Source organism: Dendrobates tinctorius, unplaced genomic scaffold (genome assembly GCF_039654945.1).
Source record: "Dendrobates tinctorius isolate UK_male_01 unplaced genomic scaffold, ASM3965494v1 ptg000006l, whole genome shotgun sequence".
NCBI lineage: Eukaryota > Metazoa > Chordata > Amphibia > Anura > Dendrobatidae > Dendrobates > Dendrobates tinctorius.
Genome location: NW_027361674.1, coordinates 1,664,974 through 1,688,867, shown reverse-complemented (window position 1 = coordinate 1,688,867; position 23,894 = coordinate 1,664,974). Strand labels below are relative to the sequence as shown.

The 23,894-nt window shown below is 46.1% G+C and overlaps 1 protein-coding gene across 7 annotated transcripts in view; it reads right to left on the bottom strand.

The window, feature by feature from the left end:
* Positions 1–23,894, bottom strand: part of LRRC14B (leucine rich repeat containing 14B) — a 404,837-nt gene that overhangs the window by 353,982 nt on the left and 26,961 nt on the right. The window contains exons 3-4 of one of the 7 annotated variants that reach the window (XR_012231157.1): positions 9,195–9,393; positions 2,571–2,669 (exon numbers count right to left, since the gene is read on the bottom strand). The exons of 3 other annotated variants lie outside the window; for them this stretch is intronic. The gene's annotated coding sequence lies outside the window, so the exon portion shown is untranslated. Of the gene's footprint in view, positions 1–1,052; positions 2,670–9,194; positions 9,394–23,894 lie in introns of those variants that run through there. 3 more of the 7 variants (XR_012231160.1, XR_012231165.1, XR_012231166.1) reach the window with 3 other exon arrangements.

Genomic DNA, 23,894 nt, shown 5'->3' with positions numbered 1-23,894 from the left:
GAGCAGAGTAATAGGGATAATTAATAGAGTATATTCGGTTGAGCTGAGCAGATCCCCCTTTGTATGTATCCTAGGATATATAGAAGACTTGCCAACAGAAGAGATTGTGAAGTTAGCTGTATCTAGAATGCTTTTTATGGCCAGAAAATTGATAGCCCAGAATTGGATCTCCTACCAAACCTCCTCAATTGCAGAATATGTAATAAAAATTAACTGGTTAGTTAATTTGGAAAGAGGTATATATCGCAAGAGAGATTCTATTTCCAAATTTGAAAAAATATGGGCATGTTGGATTGATCATTCTGGTCTTGCATCGAGAGAGCTGACCAAGTTCAGGTTGGGTATATCCTGATACGACGATATAAAAGGTGGAACAAGATTTGTCTCTGACAGAGATTATTACATTATAATTTGATTTGGCTTACAATAAGGAGACTTCAGATATGTAGCTCTTTTACTGAGACTTATATTAACCTGTTGTTGTTATCTTCCTTTGTACTATTGTAACAATTTTGGGAGCGGCACTATATGTAATCAGCTATACCATTTTACCATTAAAATATTGTTTGCATTGGGGTAGTAAACTGGGGGGGAAGGGGGGAGCGGGGATAGAGATATATGTACCTCTATTGCGGGTTGTTGTTTTTTTCTTGTTTTTCCTTTTTGTATTAAAAATTTCAATAAAAATTACTTTAATTAAAAAAAAAAAAATTTCTTTATAGTTATTTGTCAGGGTCAAACTGGGGACTATTTGGCGGGAGTTTTGAAATGTTTGTATTTCAGAGTTATTACTTTTATGTTAAGTAAATGGTCTTTTTTTGCACCTGATTATGTGTAGTCTTTTATTACATCCCTATGAAGGTCACTGATCACTTTTGGAGCACTGAAATAGCAAAAATTAGATATTATAGGTATTTTTCTAGCCTGCGCATGACAGGCACATTATTCCCTAACTCGTTAGTAAAGATATTGTTCCTGACGGAGGGTTAAGGAGGGTTGTAAACTCTTCTTTTCATTAAGACCGCGTTCCTCTGGAAATGAAAGTCAGAGGGTTGGGGTTGTTATGTCTTTATTAAGGGGGTCCCCGCAGGCTTGGGCGTTTTCCCTTCCTCCTACCGCCCCTGAGAGAGTGTCGGTGAATGCATTGTTTGAAGCCTTAGGGCACATATGTCAGAATTCAGACGTTGGGCCGCTGATGTGTCGAGGGATGATGCTGCCCTCCAGGGTTTGATCCGCTGAGGCCTGTAAGAACGTCCGAAGGATGCCCTGGCATTCCACCCTCCACCTGATTCCCTGGAGGAAGCCATGACCCAGGGGTGGGGGTGCGCATGGACCGCAGGCTTCGGGCGAGAGGCGTTATGTAAATAGAAGCTCCATTGTTCCCTAGTGGTGATGAAGCCACAACTGTTTCCAAGCCCATGGAGGTAGGCGCAATCACCTTGAAAGAGAAGGAGAGAAGGTGTCGTCAGGAGAAACTGCTGTGTTTCAATTGTGGAGAACCGGAACACTGGAGGAGGGATTGTCCTTCTTGCCCTCCACTACCCAAGGTGGCGGGAAACGACTAGGCCTGGGTAGTAATCGAGGAGGCCATCCAGACCCTCAGGTACACTTTTCCTGATTTCCAAAAATTTTGCTTCAAGTGGAACTTGTGGTGGACAGCTGTCCTTATTTTTCTACAGCTTTAGTGGATTGCAGGTCGTCCATCAACTTGATCAGCCCCAACTTGGTTTCCCAATGCAAGATAGGGACAGTTAGACTCCAATCCCCTATGAAAGGGGTGGCCATTTACTCCTCTCCCCTCATCAAAGGAGGGATTCGCTACGTCTCTAAGGTCTTCTTCAAAGTGGGCTCTGATCATACGGAGAAGATAAGTTGTTTTGTCTTGGAGAATTTAACTACCGGGTTGGTGTTGGGAATGCCATGGTTACAATGCTACAACTTAATCATCAATTGGGTAACGGGGAAGATTGTTCAATGGGGACCTAAATATGTCAACCATGGTTGATATGTTGATAGGCGACCGCGTCAAGGGACATGGTCTAGCCGTGTATGCCTGAGAGGATACCAACTGAATAATACAGCCTGTACTCTCCACCGCTACTTGGGTGAAACAGAGGACAAAATTACACCTTGTTACCCTAAAAGCAATACATCTGAAAAAAAGAAAAAAAGGTTACTGCCTAACCTGGTCTCTAAAAGCCTAAATTAGGCCTGAGACACAGACTTCAGTTGTTTCCAACTGACATCATAAAAAACTGAGGAGCCTGGTGCTAGCAGGTGTGGTATAATTTGCGGGGAGGAGCCAATTTTCAATTAGTTTCCTTAATAGCGTCAGTAGATTATCCCACGGTTACCGAGTCCACCAATGAAACAAACTAGAAATTGTGTTTTTATTTTACGGGGAGGCACTGTTGCATTTAAGATATTGTCTAAGTAGTGAACACTTCCTTTAATCAAAAAAAAAAAAAAAAAGACCCAGCCAAGAAGAACCTAAATCTCAGCTTGAAGTGGCTTAAAACATCAACACTAGTTATTCCAGAAATGTATGTGTTCTGCATTATAGGTAATACCTTAAAAAGCCATTGGGTGAGGATCCTGAGGGGCGAGATAAGTACAGGTGGGGGAGGAGATGACATATTATCCAAAGAAATTCCAATATTGTCTCGAATCTGGAAAAGAAAATGAATGGCTAAGTTATAACATAATAAAGTGAATATGAAGATTTGGTGTACTCAAAATAAAATCTCTCTTTCTCGAAGCCTTCATTGGAGGTCACAGGAAACCATGGGTGTATGCTGCTGCCACTAGGCGATCGATACTATGCAAAAAAGTTAGCTCATCCCCAGCAATATACACCCACCAACCGACATGAAGCTAATCAGTTAGTGAGAAAGCAGTAGGAGAAGCAATATGAATACAAAAACAGAAACCAACATAACCGTATACAAGGGCGTGTGCTATGCTCCTCAATGAAAGCTCCGAGAAAGATAATATGGTGAGTACCCAAATATTTATTTCTCTATGTAGGACACAGGAAACCATGGGACATCAAAAAGCAGACCAAAGGGTGTGCAAAAGGACAATACCCTCAAGTCTGAGTTTGGGCCACTGTCGTCTGCAAGACCTTTCTATTGAGGTTCACATCCAATGAGGTGTAGATGTGAACTCTGTAGAACTAAAGGAAGGTATGACTGGAAGACCATGTAGTAGGTTTGCAAATCGACTATCACGGGGTTACCGCGATAGAGAGGAGACAGAAGACCTCAGCACCTAATTGCTCCTACTCCTGAGCTAAATAGAAGCACTTCACCTTCTTTTTAAACGGTGTAAATTTCTTTTGGAAGTTAAAGGGTTAACCTGACATGTTGAGAGCTCCGGGAGCTAAGGCTCTCAGCTGAGCGCGGCTAGCCAATCATATCCCCTATATAATAATAATAATAAATTTTATTTTTACAGCGCCGACATATTCCGCAGCACTTTATATTTCAGAGGGGATTTGTACAGACAATAGACATTACAGCATAACAATAATCACATAGATTATAACAAATACCAAGAGGAATGAGGGCCCTGCTCGCAAGCTTACAGTCTATAAGGAAAGAGGTAGACACAAAAGGTGGGTGGTAACAGTTGCCCTGATTGTATGGACCAGCCATAATGTTAAGTGTGTAACAGTACAGACACAGAGGGCTAATGGATGCATAAAGCATGTGGGAACATGATGCGGGGAACCTGGTTATGGTAAAACTTTTGGCTGTGCCACACAGGGATAGATTAGGTTAATGTGTTGAGGAGATAGGACAGTCTGAATAAATGCATTTTCAGGGCACGCTTAAAATTGTGGGGATTGGGGACTAATCGTATTGACCTGGGAAGTGCATTCCAAAGAATTGGTGCAGCACGTGTAAAGTCTTGGAGACGGGAGTGGGAGGTTCTGATTATTGAGGATGCTAATCTCAGGTCATCAGCAGAACAGAGGGCGCTGGTAGGGTGGTATACTGAAACAAGGGAGGAGATGTAGGGTGGTGCTGAGCCATGGAGGGCTTTGTGGATGAGGGTAATAAGTTTACACCGAATTCTGGAGTGGATGGGTAGCCAGTGTAATGACTGGCACAAGGTAGAGGCATCAGTGTAACGATTGGTGAGGAATATGATCCTGGCTGCAGCATTCAAGACAGATTGGAGAGGGGAGAGTTTGGTAAGAGGGAGACCGATTAAAAGAGAGTTACAATAGTCGAGACGAGAATGAATAAGAGAAACAGTAAGAGTTTTTGCAGAGTCAAAAGTAAGAAAAGGTCGAATTCTAGAAATGTTTTTGAGGTGCAGATGACAAGAGCGAGCCAGTGATCGAATGTAGGGGGCAAAGGAAAGCTCGGTGTCAAGTATGACCCCAAGACAGCGGGCATTTTGCTGGAGAGTAATAGTGGAACCACACACAGAAATGGCACTGTCGGGTATAGGTACATTAGTAAAGGGAGGAAATCTGTGACTGTTGCTTGAATTTGTGAGTGTGATAATTCCCTTCCTTCTCCTACTTTGGTTTTACGCCATCCTCCATTCCCCGATGCATTCTTCTGTTATATGTATTTATTTTTATGCCTGGTGTTTTCTGTTTCCCCTGTTCGTGCTACCTTGGTAGTCTGGTTGGTGTACTATGGTGCACTGCTACTTTCTTCTTCCCTGGGAGGGGGATGGGTACAGAGGGAGGGCGGATTCAGGAAATAAAGCAAGGGACCAGGGCGAGCTAGGTCACCCCCTAGCACTATGGACAGGGAAGAAGCCGCAGGTCCCGGGTCACCCTGTGACAGCCAAGCCTGGTGATGGCCGACCAATGAGGTCTCCACTGTGCGAGCAGAGTGAGCCATGACCCGGAGTGGACATGCTCTGCCCATTAGCCAAAATGCTTCCAGAATGGCAGAACAGATCCAACGGGCAATGTTAGGCCTGGAAACAGAGACCTCTTCAAGGTCCTTCGGGAATTATGAAAAGAGAGTCCGCTCATCTGAAGTGTGCCATTCTGGAAAAGTAGAGATGAAGCGCTCTCACGAGGTCCAGTTCGTTTAGTGACACCCGAGGATGAGAAGGCGATGGACAAAATGATGGAAATATGATGTCCTCATTGAGGTAAAAAGAGGAAACCACCTTAGATAGAAAAGAGGGCATTGGATGCAGGACAGTCTGTCAGCGATTTGAGACTGTGAAGAGGTTCACCTTCTAACAAGACAATGACCCAAATCATACTGATAAAGCCACACTCGAGTGATTTATCCCCTTCATGACCCAGCCTATTCTGACCTTAATGACCTTGCCATTTTTTGCAATTCTGACCACTTTCCCTTTATGAGGTAATAACTCAGAAACGCTTCAACGGATCCTAGCGATTCTGAGACGATTTTTTCGTGACATATTGAGCTTCGTGTTAGTGGTAAATTTAGGTCGATAAATTTTGCGTTTATTTGTGAAAAAAAACGGAAATTTGGCGAAAATTTCGCAATTTTCATTTCAAATTTTGAATTTTTATTCTGTTAAACCAGAGAGTTATGTGACACACAATAGTTAATAAATAACATTTCCCACATGTCTACTTTACATCAGCACAATTTTGGAAAACACATTTTTTTCGTTAGGAAGTTATAAGGGTTAAAAGTTGACCAGCGATTTATCATTTTTACAACAAAATTCACAAAACCATTTTTTAGGGACCACCTCGAATTTGAAGTCACTTTGAGGGGTCTATATGGCAGAAAATACCCAAAAATGACACCATTCTAAAAACTGCACCCCTCAAGCTACTCAAAACTACATTCAACAAGATTATTAAGCCTTCAGGTGCTTCACAGGAACTAAAGCAATGTGGAAGGAAAAAATGGACATTTTAATTTTTCCAACAAAAATTTTCTTTTAGCATCAATTTTTTCATTTTTACATGGGTAACAGGATAAAATGGATCCCAAAATTTGTTGGGCAATTTCTCCTGAGTACACCGATACCTCATATGTGGTCATAAACCACTGTTTGGGCGCACGGAAGGGCTCAGAAGGGAAGGAGAGTCATTTGACTTTTTGAATGGAGAATTAGCTCCAATCGTTAGCGGACACCATGTCGCGTTTGGAGAGCCTCTGTGTGCCTAAACATTGGAGCTCCCCCACAAATGACCCCATTTTGGAAACTGGACCCCCCAAGGAACTTATCTAGATGTGTGGTGAGCACTTTGAACCCCCAAGTGCTTCACAGAAGTTTTTTCCTCAAAAATGATTTTTTTAGCCCGCTATTTTTGATTTTCACAATGCTAACAGGAGAAATTGGACCCCAAAAGTTGTTGTTTAATTTGTCCTGAGTACACCGATACCCCATATGTGGGGGGAACCACTGTTTGGGTGCATGGGAGAGCTCAGAATTGAAGGAGCGTCATTTTAGAATGCAGACTTTGATGGAATGTTCTGCGAGCGTCATGTTGCGTTTGCAGAGCCCCTGATGTGCCTAAACAGTAGAAACCCCCCACAAGTGACCCCATTTTGGAAACTAGACCCTCCAAGGAGCTTATCTAGATGTGTGGTGAGCACTTTGAACCCCCAAGTGCTTCACAGAAGTTTATAAAAGCAGAGCAGTGAAAATGAAGTCATTTTTTTTCTCCTCAAAAATCAGCAGGGCTCAGAAGGGAAGGAGCACCATTTGACTTTTTGAATGGAAAATTAGCTCCAATCGTTAGCGGACACCATGTCGCGTTCGGAGAGCCCGTGTGCCTAAACTTTGGAGCTCCCTCACAAATGACCCCATTTTGGAAGCCAGACCCCCTAAGGAACTTATCTAGATGCATAGTGAGCACTTTGAACCCCCAGGTGCTTCACAGAAGAGTATAACGCAGAGCCATGAAAATAAAAAAAAATCATTTTTTTCCTCAAAAAATGATTTTTTTAGCCCACAATTTTTTTATTTTCACAATGGTAACAGGATAAATTGGACACCAAAAGTTGTTGTACAGTTTGACCTGAGAACGCTGGCACCCCATATGTGGGGGGGGAACCACTGTTTGGGTACACGTTGGGGCTCGGAAGGGAAGTAGTGACGTTTTGAAATGCCGACTTGATGAAATGGTCTGCGGGCGTCATGTTACGTTTTCAGAGTCCTTGATGTGCCTAAACAGTGGTAACCCCCAACAAGTGACTCCAATTTTGGAAACTAGACGGCCCAAGGAACTTTTATCTAGATGTTTGGTGAGCACTTTGAACCCCCAAGTGCTTCACAGAAGTTTATAACGCAGACCTGTGAAAATTAAAAAAAAAAAAAAAAAACACAACAACACAAAAATCATTTTTCTAGCCCCCAATTTTTTCTTTTCCCAAGGGTAACAGGAGAAATTAGACGCCAAAGTTGTTCTGCAATTTTTCTTGAGTACGCTGATACCCCAATATGTTGGGGTAAACCACTGTTTAGGCACACATCGGGGCTTGGAATGGAGGGAGAACGGTTTGACTTTTTGAACGCAAAATTGGCTGGAATAAATGGTGGCGTCATGTCGCGTTTGGAGACCCCATGATGTGCCTAAAAGGTGGAAACCCCTCAATTCTAACGCAAACCCTAACCCCAACACACCCCTAACCCTAATCCCAACCCTAACCCCAACACACCCCTAACCCTAATCCCAAATCAAGCCCTAACCACAAGCCTAACCCTAATCCCATCCCCAATCCACCCATAACCCTAATCTTAACCCTAATTCCAACCCTAATCCCAACCCTAACTCCAACCTTAACCCTAATTCCAACCCGAACCCTAATTCTAACCCTAATTCCAACCCTAACCCTATTTCTAACCCTAATTCCAACCCTAATTCTAACTCTAATGGAAAAATAAAAATATTTTCTTTATTTTATTATTTGTCCCTACCTATGGGGGTGATAAAGGGGGGGTTTATTTACTTTTTTTTTTTATTTTGATCACTGAGAGAGTTTATCACAGTGATCAAAATGAAAGAATGGAATCTGCAGCTTTGCAGATTCGACGGGCGCACTATGCATGCGCCCGCCATTTTCCAAGATGGCGGCGCCCATGATCCGGGACGGCCAGATGGACATAGGAGGTACCGGGGGGGGGGGTGAGGGGAGGGATCGGAAGGTGGGGGGAACGGAGGGAAGGGGGAGGGGAGCAAATGTAACGGCGGCGGCAGATCGCCCCCACCAGTCGGTGTGGGCGGGGGGGTCGGATCTCGGTCTCCAGCCATCGCAGATGCTATTGCATCATCGACCATGGCTGGATTGTAATAGATCACCAAATTTCATTGGTGAAATATTACAAATCGCTCTGATTGGCTGTTAAAAGTGAAGCAGCCTTGAGTGATCGTAGCCATGGGGGGGGCTAAGCCACCCCCCCTAGGGTGAAGCACAAAGGGTCCTGTGTGTGTGGGTCGGGTAACCTTTCAGTGACCCCGGTCACCCGACCCGCAGGGGGGCTATGAATTCATGACGCCACATAGGCGTCATGGGTCGGATTGGCAGCGACTTTCATGATGCCTACGTGGCATCAAAGATGGGGAAGGGGTTAAGGATAAATGTGTAAATGTTTTAGATTGGCAGAGTGAAAGCCCAGACCTTAATCCAACTGAGAATCTGTGATCAGACTTGAAGATTGCTTTTAACCAGAGCAAACACCTTACTCGAAGGAGCTGGAGCAGTTTTGCATAGAGGAATGGGCAAAAATCCTAGGGGCTGCATTTGTCTCAAAAGGAGGTTCTACAAAGTACTGACTTTAGGGAGGTGTGAATCATTATGCATACTGAAGTTTTCAGTTATTTTGTCCTATTTGTTGTTGGCTTCACAAAAAAACGGAACGTTCTCAGTTGTAGGCATGTTATTTACATGAACTCATGCAAATTCTGAAAAAAACTGTGAAATTCCAGGTTGTGAACTAGCAAAATATGGGAAAACTTTTGCAAACCACTATATAAACCATTACACGACACCTGTGGCGGTTGCCTATCTCTACCGAAAACAAAAGGGTCTGGATTGCTAAAATCTGACATGCCCAACCATTCTTACCATTGAGGTAGTATTGGGACAGCCCCATACACATTAAATGTTTTGTGAGCCCGAAATGGACTGATTCGGCCAATATTCATGGTCACAAAGATTCAAACGCTTCATGATATGATCACTTGTTTTCATCGCTCACTCATACAACAGGGACAGATGGATTACCTTGGCCAGATTCTGCCACAGCTCACATACTGTAAGTAATCAAACACTTGTGCGTGGATCTCAGGATTGCTTATACTAATGACATCTCCCAGGATGCCTAGCATTCTCCGCCACATAACGTCTGCTACGCCGGCATGCCGGCCGGTTAGTGTCCCACTTGCCATCACACTGCAGCTCTCCAGGGGACATTCACAGGGCTCTGTACAAGGCAGAAAATAGCAGAATAAGTGTCAAAACAACATGCAAACGTGTTTAGCACAATGCGGATACTATAGAATTACCCAACATATAGCCTAAAAGGGTTTTCCAGACTCGTAAAAATAGGCTCGGATCACAGAACCCAACCTGACCACCGAGTCTCCTGACTTGCGCTAACTGGTCCATGGGTAAAACATATGTATGTGCAAGGATACGATCAAACTTATTACTGGAAGCATGACTGTTTTCATCTTCACAATTGGCACTAATCCAACTGTACTCAAACTGTAACAAGCAGCTGACTGTTTTGTCTTCTACAATAAAAATCTGTGCAGTCGAATTGCTTGACATCAGTGCACAACAGCCAGTGGTGTACACAGAAATCATGGAGCCCTAGAGCAAGAGTCCGTATTGCACTCACATTCACCATAAGCAGGGTCAGAGCACTTATGTGCAGTCACAGAAGGCCATACCTCCCACACGGAGATTATTGAGGCTCATCCACTGCGATAACTTTTTAGTAGCTGCATACAGTATGATGTCCCGAAAATGTCCCTCATGCACAGTATATTCCACAGCGAATTTCCGAACACAATTTTACTCCACACATGCACAGTATGGCGACACCACAGCAAGCCCCTAAACGGTTCCCCCCACACAGTATGAAGCCCCCACAGTACCTCAACCACACAATCTACAATGCAGTGACCATCCCCACAGTATGATGCCCTCACCATCCCTCCACAATATGATGGCCTCTAAAGACCTCCTCCGTTCCCCCCACACACTGTATGATGCCCCCACAACCCCGTACACAGTATAATGGCTCCCACACACAGTATGAGGTTCTTTCAACTAAACACACTCATTTTAAAGCCCTTATAGCCCCCCCGCAGCACACTAAGCAGTTTGATGTCCCCCACAGACCATTCCACACCAAGTAAGATGCCCACAACCACACCCAAAGCAGTTTTATATCCCCAACAGACCACCCCACACTCAGTATAATGCCCCCCCCCACACACACACACACACATATATATACTGGCCCCCACAACCAACCACACAGTGTGATGGGCTTCACAGTCCCCCACACCTCAATACAGAAGCCCCACATGGGTTGATGGCCTTCACATCCCTCCCCTCACACACAATATTATGACCAACACACACAGTAATATGGCCCTCACCTCACACATTATCGTGGCCCCCACACACAGTATGATGGCTCCCGCAGCTCCACAAACACAGTATGATGGCCCCAACAGCCCCGCTCACTGAATAATAGCCAAAACAGCCCCCCAAATACAGTATGATGGCCCACACTGCCACCCACACCAAGTATGCTGACCCCACCGCCTCCCCCTTCCACAGTATGACAGATCTACAGCTCCCTCCCACATACATAGTACCATGGCCCAACAGTCCCCCCGCGCACATAGTATAAAGGTTCACATATCCCCCTACACAGTATGATGACCCCTGCAGCCCCCCGCACACACAGTTTGATGGTTCCTCAGCTCCCTACTCAAAATCATGCCCCCAAGTACCCTCAAAAGTAATGGCTGACAAAATAGATTTAACCAAAAAATGTATTTCCTCTGGCATGCTGCCGTGCTCTATGGATTGTGTGGAGCGAGTCTTCACACAGTAAGGGTACATGCACACATTGAGGATTTGCCTGCAGATTTTTCCGCACAGAATCTGCATCTCTTGGCAGAAAACGCAGGTGCGGTTTTTCATGCGTATTTTACATGCGGATTTGTATGCGTTTTTGTAAGCTAAATAAAGATATGTTATTTAACAACCAAAAAAAGAATTGTGATGTCATTTCTGTCCAACCTCCTCTTTTACATTTGTCCAACCCACACTCCATTACACAAATGATGGATGGATGGATGGGATAGATAGATAGATAGATAGATAGATAGATAGATAGATAGATAGATAGATAGATAGATAGATAGATAGATAGATAGATAGATAGATAGATAGAATGAAAAAAAGGAAAACCGCACAAAAAAATGAAAAAAGTGGACTTTATTGCCCAATGGCGTGGCAACGTTTCGGATATACGTAGTATCCTTTCTCAGGCTTAAGAAAGGATACTATATCCGAAACGTCGCCACACCATTGGGCAATAAAGGCCACTTTTTTCATTTTTTTGAGCTGTTTTCCTTTTTTTCATTCTATTGTTGGTAACCAATGGACTATTGGTTGGGAAAGCTTTGCACATTATTTGAGGTAATATTTTGGTGCTGTTCCAATTTTTTTCTATTAGATAGATATGCAATAGATACATACATAGATGTATCTATCTATCTATAGATACATCCTTAGAAATATCCATATCCATGTTTCTTAATGAACAATGTTTCATTTAAAAACATAAAATGAAAAAAAAAAAAAAAAAATGGCGTGGACTCCCACGCCATTTTCTGTGCCAGAGGGGGAAAGCCGACGGCCGGGGGCCAATATTTGCAGACTGGGAAGGTGGTAATACCCATGGCCTCTTCCCAGGTTATTAATATCAGCCCGCAGCGGTCTGCATAGCCTTTATTGGCTATTAAAATAGGGGGATCCCCCAAAAAAATGACGTGGGGTCCCCCCTATATTTTATAGTCAGAATGGCTACGCAGACAGTTGCGGGCTGATATTCATAGCCTAGGAAGGGGCCATGGATATTGGCCTGCCCCCCCGGCTACAAATACCAGCCCGCAGCCACCCCAGAAATGACACATCTCTAAAATGCGACAATTCTGGCACTTAGCCCCTCTCTTCCCACTCCCGTGTAGCAGTGGGATATGGGGTAATAAGGGGTTAATGTCACCTTGCTATTGTAAGGTGACATTAAGCCCAGTTAATAATGAGAGGAGTCAATAAGACGCCTATCCATTATTAATCTTATAGTTCGAAAGGGTTAAAAAACAAAAAACAAACACACACACACACACACAGGAATAAAGTATTTTAATGAAATAAAACAACACCGTTTTCATATTTTTATTGCACGCCAAGATCTAAGTGACGCCCCCGGTCTCCTATAATAAAAAGTAAACCAACCGTAAACGCACTGTCCGACGCAGTGCAATTAATAACGAGTGTCCCACAACGATTTCCCCAATAGAACAGTGACATCAGGTGATGTCAGTGCTCTATAGGGCCTCCCAGTGATGAACTGACAGGAGACAATGGCTCCTGCAGTGCATCACTGAGGTTACCGGAGATCAGGCTCTCACTTTACAGCAATGCTGCGTGAGAATTAGGGTTAGGGTTACGGGACCTCTTTCCCGGCGGCGGAGGGATATACTACGGCGGAAAAGTATGTATAAGCTGTTTTATGATTTTATTTTTATTAAAGGAGACGAAGGCTTCGGGGACTAGGTGATTGGTAAGTATGTACTCTATGTTATGAGTTGTATGTTATATGTATGTTATATGTTTTTTTTTAACATTCAACACATTAGCCGGATGATGGGACTACTACTGTCCCATCATTGGCTAATGTGTCTCTCACTGTCAGTGTAGCACGCATAGCCTGATGGGACCTGTAGTTGTCATGATCCCAGTGCAGGTTTTTCAGCTGCACGTCAGGGGATAATGTCTGGAGCTCAGTGCAGGTTTTGACCTGCATACCTGGGGTTAATGATTGTGGCCTCTCTTTGGTTCTGGGAGAGCTTCTTAAACCCCTGAGAAGCTCCAATCCCTGTCAGTTATACTTTTGCCTTTGGCCGAGTGTGGTGACCTCTGTGTGCCTGTTCGTTGTTATAGATTGTTTATATGGTTCTGACCCGGTTCTGTTCCCTGTTGTGAGTTTGCCTGTTGATTCTGTACTTCGCTACCCTCCCTGTGTATGACTCATTGCCTGTGATCTGACTACTCTCTGCACGCCTCTCTTGCACCTTGCAGCTATCTCTGTGTATGACTCATTGGCTACGTCCTGACTATCCTCCCTGTCTATGCCCCTTGGTAACTTTGTCTTGCAGTTACCCTGCTAGGAGTTCTCTTGCAGCTCCTAGCTCTCTGGAGTTTAGGCCACGCCCCTAGCAGTCACGTGCTTCAGGTCCTGCTGTTCTGAAGTACGCACCTACTTGGCTGCTGCCCGCTCCACAGGTATCTTTGAGCACAGTTCGCTTTACTCAGGACACGCACACTGGCTCAGTGAGCAAGTGCAGTGCGGTGTTCCTGTCATTATAACTGACCGTGAACTTTTTTTTTTTCTCTCCTCACTTCTGCAGCATGGACCCAATGCATGCCTTATCTGAGCAGGTGAAATGCTTGACTAAGTCGCTGCAGAAGCTAAGTTTGGAACACCAAGCTCTGGCCCAGTCCCAGCGGCAGGTTGCGGATTCGGTTCAGGGGGTGCTTTCTGCAGGCTTTCAGCAGGTGGGGAATAGAGATGTCATTTTAGTCCCACCCGAATCCCCGGTTAAATTGCCAGATACGTTTTCTGGTAACAAAGATGAATTCAGAGCATTTAAGGAGGGCTGTAAGCTCTTTTTCTCTTTGAGACCCCGCTCCTCTGGGGATGAGAAACAGAGGGTGGGGGTGGTTATGTCCCTGCTTAGGGGGTCCCCACAAGCCTGGGCAGTTTCACTTTCCTCTTCTGCCCCTGAGAGCATGTCTGTGGATGCATTTTTTGAAGCCTTAGGGCTTATTTATGATGAGCCTGATAGAGTGCGTTTGGCTGAGGACAAGGTGATGAGTGTCTGTCAGGGGGAGCACTCGGCCGAGTGGTTCTGTACTGAATTCAGATGTTGGGCAGCCGAGATTTCTTGAGTGATGCCGCCCTTCGGGGGCTGTTCCGTAGAGGCCTGTGTAAACGTCTGAAAGATGCCCTGGCACTCCATCCTACACCTGACTCCCTGGAGGATGCCATGACCCAAACGGTTCGCATGGATCGCAGACAGAGACCCGGACTCTTCCTGTGGCTATGGAGGTGAGCGCTGTCACCTGTAAGGAAAAGGAAAGACGCCGCCGCCGGGAGAAGCAGTTGTAATTCTATTGTGGGGAATCTGGACACTGGAAGAAGGACTGCCCCTCCTGTCCGTCATCATCCAAGATGGCGGGAAACGACTAGGTCTGGGTAGTAGTCGAGGAGGCTACCCAGACCTTCAGGTACAATTTTCCTCACGTGCAAAAATGGTGCTGCAGGTGGAACTGGAACTTGGTAATGGTCCGGTTCAAACTACTGCTTTTGTTGACTGTGGTTCTGCCGTGAACCTGATTGATACCAAAATTATGACTCTTAATAAGATAGGGACAGTCAGGCTTCAGGATCCTATTAAACTTGTGGCAATTGACTCCTCCCCTCTTACCCAGGACGGTATCTGTTGCAGGTCTGAACTTTTTTCTCTAAAAGTGGGTTCCACTCATGTGGAAAAACTAAGTTGTCTTGTGCTAGATAACTTGCCTGCAGGACTGGTACTGGGGATGCCTTGGCTTCAAAGCCATAATCCTACCATTGATTGGGTGACAGGGGAGATCACTCAATGGGGATGTAAAGATAAATATGGTAACCTGGGACATCTTGTTAACGCTGTTAAATCCGTATCTGTGTCGTCTGTCGGTCTGCAAGGTATTCCGGAGTACCTGAAGGATTTCGAAGACGTTCTTTCTGAAAGTGAGGCTGAGGCGCTGCCACCACATACACCCTACGATTGTGCCACTGATTTAGTACCCGGAGCCAAGTTACCTAAGGCTCGATTGTTCAATTTGTCTTGGCCTGAGCGCCAAGCCATGAAGGAGTACAAAGCTGAGAGTCTCCGCAAAGGGCATATCAGGCCTTCTGTGTCACCTGTGGCAGCAGGATTCTTCTTTGTGACGAAGAAAGATGGTGGTTTGCAGCCGTGCCTCGAGTTTCGGGAACTGAACAAGATAACGGTTAGGAACACTTACCCGCTTCCCCTCATCCCAGACTTATGTAACCAGTTAGCTCGGGCCCAATGGTTCTCCAAGTTAGATCTCCGGGGGGGCCTACAATCTGATAAGGGTTCGGGAAGGGGACGAGTGGAAAACTGCGTTCCTCACATCAGAAGGACTCTTTGAAAACCTGGTAATGCCGTTTGGCTTAACTAATGCACCCGCTATTTTCCAGAATTTCATCAATGTTGTGTTTTCTGACCAGATAGGCCGTTTTGTTATTATTTATTTGGATGACATTTTGGTGTATTCCCCGGACAGCCAATCTCACTTGCAACATCTACAGACAGTTCTCCAGAGACTCAGGGAGAACCAATTGTTCGCTAAATTGGAAAAATGTTCGTTTTTTGTACAGGAACTGTCTTTTTTGGGGTTGATTGTGTCCTGTGAGCGGTTTCGTATGGATCCTAAGAAGGTGCTGGCGATCGCTGACTGGGTTCAGCATCGAGATCTCAAGGGGCTCCAGCGCTTCTTAGGATTTGCGAACTATTATCGGAGATTCATTTAAGGTTTCTCACAAGTGGTTAAACCACTCACGGATCTTACCCAGAAGGGCGCTGATGTAAAAAATTGCTCTGTACCCGCTAAGGAGTCCTTCTCAGCTATTAAGAAATGTTTCGTGTCCGCCCCAGTGTTGGTACAACCAGACCCGTCTAAACCATTCATTGTGGAGGTGGATGCTTCTGAAGTGGGGGTGGGGGCTGTGCTGTCCCAGGGTTCAGCCACCCTTACCAATCTCAAACCCTGTGCCTTCTTCTCCAAGAAGTTCTCTTCAGCCGAGAGAAAGTATGACTTAGGTAATAGAGAACTTCTTGCGGTCAAGCTGGCGTTTGAGGAATGGAGGCACTTTTTGGAAGGGGCGGAGGGCTCACCCTATCACGGTTGTCACGGATCACAAAAATTTGGCATACCTTGAATCTGCTAAGAGGCTTACTCCTAGACAAGCCCGTTGGTCACTTTTTTTTTTTTTTTCACGATTTCAATTCGCCATTACTTTTCGACCGGGGACCAAAAATGTTAAAGCGGATGCCCTGTCCAGAAGTTTTGACCCAGTGTCTCCCCCCGAGCAGCCATCCTCCATTCTTCCCCCAGGGGTGGTAGTGGCGGGGGTCTCATCTGAGTTGGAACAAGAAATTCTAAGGGCTCAGGCCCTAGCTCCGGCAACCAGGCCAGGGGATAAATTGTTTGTTCCAGATTCATTGCGGCCTAGATTTCTGCAGGAGTTTCATGAGTCTAGGTTGAGTGCTCATCCAGGTATCACGGCCACTAGAGAGGCAGTAGCAAGGGGTTTTTGGTGGCCTTCACTGAGGTCCGATGTCAAGAATTTTGTTTATGCTTGTGGTGTGTGTGCCCGTTCCAAAAGCTCGTATAACCGGCCGGCTGGGGAACTCATACCTTTACCGGTTCCTGATAGGCCATGGACTCATCATTCCATGGATTTTATTACCGGCCTTCCACCTTCCAGGGGCAATACCGTGATCTGGGTGGTGGTGGATAGGTTTTCTAAACAAGTACATTTCATTCCCTTGGCAGCATTACCCTCAGCAGAAACATTGTCAAGGTTGTTTGTGCAGCATGTGGTCCGATTGCATGGGGTACCCCTGATTGTTGTGTCTGACAGAGGTGTGCAGTTTGAGGCCAAATTTTGGAGGGCGTTCTGTATGAAATTGGGCATCTCTCACTCCTTCTCGTCGGCATATCACCCGGAGAGTAATGGTCAGATAGAACGCACCAATCAATCCCTGGAACAAATTCTCAGGTGTCTGACGTCCGCCAGACAGGAGGATTGGTGTGATGCGTTACTGTTGGCGGAATTCGCTTTTAACAACCGGGTGAGTCAGTCCACCAACATGTCCCCATTTCTGATTAACTATGGGTTCAATCAGCATTTTGGGGAGTTTTCACGGGTGGATTCCGGTTGTCCAGGGATAGAGTGGTCCGTTCAACGGTTAAAAAACCTCTGGGCTGAAGTCCAGCGTAATATCTCTCGGGCCCAGGGGAGATACAAATATTTTGCTGACAAAAAGAGAGCCTCGGGAGACATGTTTCAGGTGGGAGAGAAAGTTTGGCTTTCCACACGTAACATCAACTTGAAGGTACCATCAGCTAAATTGGGACCAAAGTTCATTGGTCCGTACGAGATTATGGAGATAGTCAACCCAGTGGCATATAGGTTACGTCTCCCCGCCTCCTTAAAAATATCCAATATGTTCCATAAATCTCTGTTGAAATCCGTAGGGTCTGTCAAAGAGGACTCCGAGCCCGTTGTTCCTCCAGTGCTGGTGGAGGGTCAGTTGGAGTATGAGGTAGGACATAGGTCAGTTATACTTTTGCCTTTGGCTGAGTGTGGTGACCTATGTGCCTGTGCGTTGTTATAGCTTGATTATATGGTTCTGATCCAGTTCTGTTCCCCGTTGAGAGTTTGCCTGTTGATTCTGTACTTCGCTACCCTCCCTGTGTATGACTCACTGCCTGTGATCTGACTACTCTCTGCTCGCCCCTCTTGTACCTTGCAGCTATCTCTGTGTATGACTCATTGGCTACATCCTGACTATCCTCCCTGTCTATGCCCCTTGGTAACTTTGTTTCACAGTTACCCTGCTAGGAGTTCTCTTGCAGCTCCTAGCTATCTGGAGTTTAGGCCACACCCCCAGCAGTCATGTGCTTTAGGTCCTGCTGTTCTGAAGTACGCACCTACTCGGCTGCTGTCCGCTCCACAGGTATCTTTGAGCACAGTTCGCTTTACTCAGGACACGCGCACTGGCTCAGTGAGCAAGTGCAGTGCGGTGTTCCTGACAGTAGTCCCATCGGACGATGCCTGCATACAGACACAGCCCCTGCATACAGACCCCACGGCAACCCCCGCAGACCCCCCCCCCCCCCCCGGACAGCCCCGGCAACCCCCACAGACAGTCCTCGCAACCCCCGCACAAACACATAGGCCCAGACATCATACACGCACACAGTCACCGCCCACACACTATACACGCACAAAGTCACCGCCCACACACTATACACGCACAAAGTCACCGCCCACACACTATACACGCACAAAGTCACCGCCTACACTCCGCCCACACACCTCCCTCCTCCCAACCTGCAGCGTTTCATCCGCAGCAAAATCGCAGATCTTTTTTAGACCTGCGGTTGTGCTGCGGGTGTGCCCAACTCAATGCAAGTCAATGGGTGCAGAAACGCTGCAGAACCGCACAAATTGACATGATGCGGAAATGAACCTGCAGCGTTTATGCTGCTGATTTTTCTGTAGCATGTGCACAGCATTTTTCAAATATAGATGGACTTTAATGGTACTGTTCAATGCAGGAGAATCTGCTGCGGATCCGCAGGGCCAAATCCGCGGCGGATCCGCAGGGCCAGATCCGCGGCGGATCCGCAGGGCCAAATCCGCAACGTGTGTACATACCCTAAGTGCTATGTAGTGACGCCATGGCTTTTGGTGTGCTGAGACTCACCGACGCCCAGCAGAATAGTGGCACAGGGAGCTGAAGGCTCCCTACTCTATCACTGGGTTATAATAATAATCATTCTATTTCTATAGCGCCAATAAATTCTGCAGCACCTTACAATTAAGATGGCACATGTACAGACAATAAAGACATTACCAAGTAACACAGTTCAGCAGTTACAGGAGGAGTGAGGGTCCTGCTCGCAAGCTACAATCAAGGGGCTCAATAAATAAAAAGTGCTTGTCATGTATGGTCTAGCCATCATTATAATAAAGAGAGCAACCCAGATAACAATGAAATCGGAATGCGTACACCCCCCAGCTTATGGGACCCATGGTCTGCCACTATGGGAGGTACAAGGAGAGAAACAGATTACAGGATAAACATGTCACTTGGTGATCACAGCTGTCATCTGCCAACAAATGTCATCACTGCAGTAGCAACACTGACACCTACAGGAACAGACCTTGAATAACACAGCACAGCCGAGCCTAATTTTTAATATAGTGATTTATAGAATTGTATAATCTTTCGCTCTCCACTGTACATGTTATTCTGAAAAATAAATCATGAGTCTTAATATGATTTAAAGGGAATCTGCCATCAGATTTTTGCTACCTCATTTGAGAGCATCATGATGTAGAAACAAAGACCCTGATTCCAGCGATGTTTCACTTACTGGGCTGCTTGTTGCAGTTTTGATAAAAATCACAGTTTTATCTGCTGCTGATAGTTCTGTGACTGGTGAGCCCTGTATAACCCTGCCCACACCAATGATTGGTAGATTTCTGTCTACACTGTGTATGGGCAGAAAGCTGCCAATCAGCAGTGGGAGCGGGGTTATACAGGGATTATGAATATGGAGGACTATTGTCACGCTCACGCCTTGGCTGAATGGCATGAGCCGGGGGGTTGTGGCCCCACTGTGCCACAAACCAGGCTACCCTGGAAGGGGCGTGACTACGACAGCTACCTCGGTCTTCACTGGAGCCTCTGATGGTGAGGTCAGGCTTGTGTGGCAGGTAGCTGTCGGGTGCCACTCCAGGGTGGTGTCTGGCTGTGGCTGCTGATCCCACTCGGGGACAAGTCACTTGGACAGGTGTGACTAACAGGCAGGCTGAGACACTGGGAATGCAGGCACGGCTTGGTACACTGGCAGGCAGGCACGGCTTGGAGACACTGGGCAGGTAGGTGACGGCTTGAGACACAGGGCAAGCAGGAGTGGTATATGAGAGAACAGGTTTAGACCTGTTCACATAGGAGGTGCAGGTAGGCAGAGCTGCAAGGGTGCAAATGAACAGACAGAGCTGCAAGGGTGCAGATGAACAGACAGAGCTGCAAGGGTGCAGATGAACAGACAGAGCTGCAAGGGTGCAGATGAACAGACAGAGCTGCAAGGGTGCAGATGAACAGACAGAGCTGCAAGGGTGCAGATGAACAGACAGAGCTGCAAGGGTGCAGATGAACAGACAGAGCTGCAAGGGTGCAGATGAACAGACAGAGCTGCAAGGGTGCAGATGAACAGACAGAGCTGCAAGGGTGCAGATGAACAGACAGAGCAGCAAGGGTGCAGATGAACAGACAGAGCTGCAAGGGTGCAGATGAACAGACAGAGCTGCAAGGGTGCAGATGAACAGACAGAGCTGCAAGGGTGCAGATGAACAGACAGGGAGGACACAAGGAAAGACACAGCAGGGAAGGAAGCCACGGTACAGACAGGGTACTGGAACAAAGACTCAAGGGCCAGGATATTCAGCCTCCTGGCAGGCAGACAAGGTACAAAGCAAGGCTAAGAGTATTCCTACAGAGGAGATACACAGAACAGGGCCTGGCTTCCTCAGCAGCAAGATACTGAGTATAGACATTGCACAGGCCATTTTTCAGTGGGTGTGGCGAAACTAAATAGTCAAGGGCTCTAGGTGATTGGTCAGGCACAGATTAGGCAGGTGCACTGTTATGATGAGTCACCGAAGGAGGAAAAAACAAAATACCAGCTAAGTCCAGAAAAACCAGAGAGGTTGGCAGCTATCGGATTGCAGACCCCTGAACCTATCCACAACTAGCAGTAGCCGTGGGGGGTTCCTACGGTGCCCTAGACCCCTCGATAACAGCCGAAGAACTATATAGCCTAAAGACAGGAAGGGGAAAAACTGCCCCAGAGCAGACCCCAAAGCAATAGGCAGCCCCCAACATATAATGACGGTGAAGCTGAAAACACTAACACAGATAGAAAGATAGGTTGAGCAAATGATGGGGCCCAAGCTAACTACATAGGACAGGATAGGAAAGCTGCTGTCTGCAATCCGCAAAAACCCTATCAAAATGAGCCAACCGACTGATAGGAAAAACAGGCCCTGAAATCGCTAGGCTTCAAAAGACTATATCAGCACTCAGGTATATTCTGAAGACAGAGCAAAATATCAACAGATCAGAGACAAAAATGGAATTCAGCTCACTCCCGGCCGGGGATGGCAGAACTTCCAAAAAACAAGGCAAAACAAAAACAAAACTGAAGAGTACAAAGCAGAGCAGAAAAACTTAGCTTTGAGATGCAGGAATCAGACTGGTCTCCAAGAATCCAGCAGGAAAATCACCAGCCAGGAAGAAGGGCGTCGGCAGCCTTATATCCAGTCCTCAATTCCAGCCACCCATTCATCATCTAGCTGCCCAGGTGTTTGGTAATCAGTCTCACTACCTTCCTTCACTAGAGGAGGGAGTTCATCAGACCTCAATGGTGAAGGGAAAAATGAACTCACAACAGTACCTCCCCCTTGAGGAGGGGTCACCGAACCCTCATCCATGCCACCAGGGCATTCCGGGTGACCCCGATGAAAGGCACGCACCAATCTTTCGGCATGAATATCAGAGGCAGAGACCCAGGAATTATCCTCCTGACCATAACCCTTCCACTTAACCAAATACTGGAGTCTCCGTCTAGCCAGACGGGAATCCAGTATCTTCTCTACCTCATATTCCATGTTACCTTCAAACAATATAGAGTCAGGAGGTGCCACCACAGGAACTACTGGTTCAACAAACCTCTTCAACAAGGACTTATGAAACACATTATGAATTTTAAATGTGACAGGAAGAGCCAACCGAAAAGAGACCGGATTAATAATCTCCAAAATCTTGTAAGGTCCAATAAATCTAGGCTTAAACTTAGGAGAAGCCACCTTCATAGCGATATTTTTTTGATGACAACCAAACCATATCACCCACCTTAAACTGGGGACCAACGGTCCTACGCCGGTTGGAAAACCGCTGGGCCTTTTCCTGGGAGAGAGGAACTTATCCACTACTTGGTCCCAGATCTGTTGCATTCTCTCCACCACAGTGTCAACACCTGGGCAGGCAGAAGGCTCCACCTGCCCTGAAGAAAATCGAGGGTGAAAACCAAAGTTACAAAAAAAAAAGGTGACATCAAAGTGGCAGAACTAGCTCTATTATTTAAAGCAAATTCGACCAAGGGCAAAAATGAAACCCAATCATCCTGATCGGCAGAAATAAAACATCTCAAATACGACTCCAAAGTCTGGTTTGTTCTCTCAGTCTGCCCATTGGTCTGAGGGTGAAACGCAGAGGAGAAGGACAACTGAATTCCCAGCTTGGAACAGAAAGTCCTCCAAAATCTAGACACAAACTGAACTCCTCTGTCAGATACAATGTTCTCAGGAATCCCGTGCAAGCGAACCACCTGTTGCAAAAACAAGGGCACCAACTCAGAGGAAGATGGCAACTTAGGGAGTGGTACAAGATGGACCATCTTAGAGAATCTATCACAAATCACCCAAATAACAGTCAGTCATTCTCTGAGAGACAGGCATATCAGAGATAAAATCCATTGAAATATGGGTCCATGGCCTCCTGGGCACCGGCAAAGGCATCAACAAGCTACTAGAGCGAGAACAAGGTTTAGACCGGGAGCAAGTCCCACAGGACTGCAGAAAATTCCTGACATCACGAGACAAGGCGGGCCACCAAAAAGATCGACTCACCAGATCTCTAGTACCAAAAATACCTGGATGACCAGCCAATGCAGAGCAATGAACTTCAGACATCACTCTCTTCCTCCACTGGTCAGGAACATACAACTTTCCACTGGGACAACGCTCAGGTTTGTCCTCCTGAAACTCTTCCAGAGCACGTCTCAAATCGGGCGAGATGGCAGAAAGAACTACCCCCTCGCCTAAGATGGTAGCAGGCTTAGTCACAACAGTAGAATCAGCAAGGAAACTCCTAGAGAGGGGGTCTGCCTTGACATTCTTAGTGCCCGGAAAAAAAGAGACCACAAAATCAAAACGTGTGAAAAACAAGGCCCACCTAGCCTGTCTAGGATTCAAGCGCTTGGCCGACTCCAGGTAAATCAAATTCTTGTGGTCAGTAAGGACCACGACTTGGTGTTTGGCTCCCTCCAACCAATGTCTCCACTCCTCAATTGCCCATTTCATGGCCAACAGTTCCCGATTCCCCACATCATAGTTACGTTCGGATGGGGAGAACTTTCGGGAAAAGAAAGCACAAGGATTCATTTTAGATGTCACAGGATCTTTTTGGGACAACACCGCTCCTGCACCAATCTCAGAAGTGTCCACCTCCACCAGAAACGGGAGTGAGACATCAGGTTGCCGCAAAACCGGAGCAGAAGTGAATCTTCGCTTCAGCTCCTGAAAGGAAGAAACAGCCTCCGGAGACCAATTCAGCACATCAGCACCCTTCCTAGTCAAATCCGTCAATGGCTTGGCAATACCAGAAAAATTAGCTATAAATTTCCGATAAAAATTAGCAAAACCCAAAAACTTCTGGAGGGCCTTCAAAGAAGTGGGCTGAACCCAATCATAAATGGCCTGTACCTTGGCTGGGTCCATTTCAATAGTTGACGGAGACAAAATAAATCCCAAAAATTAAATCCTCTGTACCCCAAAAAGGCATTTCGATCCCTTGACATACAGGGAATTCTCCCTCAAAATCCGGAACACAGTCCGAACATGTTCCACATGAGAGTCCCAATTCTTGGAGAAGATCAAAATATCATCCAGATAGATAATCAAAAATTTATCCACAAAGTCTCGGAATATATCGTTCATGAAGCACTGGAAGACAGAAGGGGCAT